The sequence below is a fragment of the Kogia breviceps genome, chromosome 8, assembly GCF_026419965.1.
Source record: "Kogia breviceps isolate mKogBre1 chromosome 8, mKogBre1 haplotype 1, whole genome shotgun sequence".
In the NCBI taxonomy this organism is placed as follows: domain Eukaryota; kingdom Metazoa; phylum Chordata; class Mammalia; order Artiodactyla; family Physeteridae; genus Kogia; species Kogia breviceps.
In genome coordinates, this window is record NC_081317.1 from 111,502,100 (window position 1) to 111,505,158 (window position 3,059).

A 3,059-nucleotide genomic window follows, 5' to 3' on the forward strand; every position below is an offset into this window, starting at 1 on the left:
AAGAGCTGGCTGGCCACGCGTCTGGTACAGACAGCAGGAGGAGCTGTTGCATAAATGATGTTGTTTTTGCCTTGGTACTGATTGATTTCCTTCAGCCCCGTGGTCTATCGATATTTAGCCTTGGTCTGTAGGACAGGTCACGATTATTTATTTAATCATAACGAGAGGTGATAAGCAAGTAAGGTACACCCTCCGGGGAGACGCAAGAGGGAAGAGATATGGGAACATGTGTATATGTATAGCTGATTCACTTTGTTGTAAAGCAGAAACTAACACACCATTGTAAAACAGTTATACTCCAATAAAGATGTTAAAAATAAAATAAAATTAAAAGAAATGCAAATTAAAATAACAAAGAGACAGTAGACACATCCACCAGAATGGTGAGAATGTAAAGACTGATGATGCTAAGTGTTTGTGAAGATGCAGGGCAACCTGAACTCTCACACATTGCTGATGGGAGTTAAACTGGCACAGCAGGGCTTCCCTGGTGGCGCAGTGGTTGAGAATCCGCCTGCCGATGCAGGAGACACGGGTTCGTGCCCTGGTCCGGGAAGATCCCACATGCCGCGGAGCAACTAAGCCCGTGAGCCATGGCCGCTGGGCCTGCGCGTCCGGAGCCTGTGCTCCGCAACGGGAGAGGCCACAACAGTGAGAGGCCCGCATACCGCAAAAAAAAAAAAAAAAAAAAAAAAAAAACCTGGCACAGCAAATTTGGAAACTGTCAGTAATCACGAAGAAATTGGTATATAAATACACTGTGGTACCTGCACAGTAATAAAAAAGCATGGACTACTGTTACATGTAGCATAGTGGATGGATTTTATAAACATTGTGTTGAATGAAAGTCAGGCACATAAGACTGCACACAGTATGAGTCCATTTACATGAAGTTCAACCATAGGCAAAACTAATTGATGGTAAAAGAAGGGGTTATTGACTGAGAAGGGGCAAAAGGGAATCTTCTGGGGGTGGTGGAAATATCCTATATCTTGATCTGGGTGTGGTTATATAGGTTGTGTACTACGTATGCACACTTATGTATATATGTACATACACACATGTATGTACACATACATATATATTAATGTGTCCCTACACCCTTCCTTCAAAGCAGTTACCATTTTTGTGATTTTTTTTTTTGTAACTGAGTAGATAATTTCACCAAAATATATTTTATTAGTACAAGGCAATAGTAATTTTCACTTCAATTTCGTGAGAATTGATTAAGTCATATAAGCTCCATTACAATGTTTGGGGGAATAGATTTTTATAAAGACAATTTTATTATGATTTTCCTACAGAATCTAATGATGAAGGCAACATTTTAAAATAACCCAATAAACATTTAGAAAGGTATGAAGTAATCATTTTTGTGATTATTGATTTGCTTGCTTTTTTATTTATCTACTTTTTATCACTTCTAGTATGCTATAAATTCAGAGGATGGCGATCACAACCCTTTTTGTGTGAGTGTGCGCGCCTATTCACATAGTAGCCAAGAATTTTATTTTTGTTAGATGAATAAATGAATACAAAAAACGAATGAAGACACGAATGAGTTTTTGTATTTTGGGATGCTTCATTCTTGCCCTGGAAGGAGTAAACATGACTCAGCATTGCATAGAATGGTCAGGAATAGTGTTTATAAGGAAGGTTTTTTTTTTTTTTTTTTTAATTTTATTTATTTATTTATTTTTGCCTGTGTTGGGTCTTCGATTCTGTGCGTGGGCTTTCTCTAGTTGCGGCGAGCGGGGGACCCTCTTCATCGCGGTGCACGGGCCTCTCACTGTCGCGGCCTCTCTTGTTGCGGAGCACAGGCTCCAGACGCGCAGGCTCAGTAGTTGTGGCTCACGGGCCTAGTTGCTCTGCGGCACGTGGGATCTTCCCAGACCAGGGCTCGAACCCGTGTCCCCTGCACTGGCAGGCAGATTCTCACCCACTGCCCCACCAGGGAAGCCCAGGAAGGTTTTCTGAATCAATGTAACTATCATTTATTAAACATCTAATATATATCAGGCCCTGTGCCTTGCAAATGTCTCATTTAAGCTTAATAAAATCCCTTGAGATAAATATTATTTTTTTGACATGTAAATGTTTTTAATTCCAAGCTGACATTTTCAGTACACATGAAGCATTTGTCCATGCTTTCGTATTCCAGTTGTGGCACTTGAACTTTTTCTTTGCTGAATAGTTCTGACTCCATTGCACCCTAATAATTTTTTTTTCTTAACTAGGAGGAGAACCTGAGGTTTGGAGTTCAGTGACTGGTCCAAAGTCACACTGACAGATAAAGAAGGAAGGTATATGGGGCGACTTGGGGACCCTGCTTCTTCTTGCTGTTGTCCTCTACCCTCTCGACCATGTGATCCCTGACATAGCCCTGGGGTAGAAGTCCAGAAGCCTTGCTCACTCAGCCAGTAGTGGGAGGAGGGGCCCCAAGGGCAGTGCTGGGGCTCCACCTCCACGTCCCCCACAGGCTAGCGCAGTGCCTGGCACGTAGCAGGGGAACAACAGATATTCGAGGAGCAAATGAGAAAGCAGCGGTGATACTGAGAGATAACATGAAATGTTTCCATTCGTGTACTTATTCGTCTTTCATGAATACGTGTAGATTATAAGCCCCTTGAGGGCAGACACCCTGGCCCAGGCTCTCTGGCCCTCGGCACTTCCCGTGGCTTCCACAGTCGGCCGAGGGGCTGAAACATCCCCTGGAGCAGAGCTTGGCCAACCAAGCCCTGTGGATGGAATCCCGCCCACTGCTTGTTTTAATAAATAAAGTTTTATTGAAACATGCTGCCTTCACACTGCAAAGGCAGAGCTGAGTAGTTGTGACAAGGGATCACATGGACCTAAAGCTTATAGGTTTATTGATTTTTGATTTTTGGCTGCGTTGGGTCTTTGCTGTGGTGCACGTTCTTCTCACTGCAGTGGCTTCTCTTGTTGCGGAGCATGGGCTCTAGGTGTGTGGGCTTCGGTAGTTGTGGCTCGCAGGCTCTAGAGCGCAGGCTCAGTAGTTGTGGCTCACGGGCCTAGTTGCTCCGCGGCATGTGGGATCT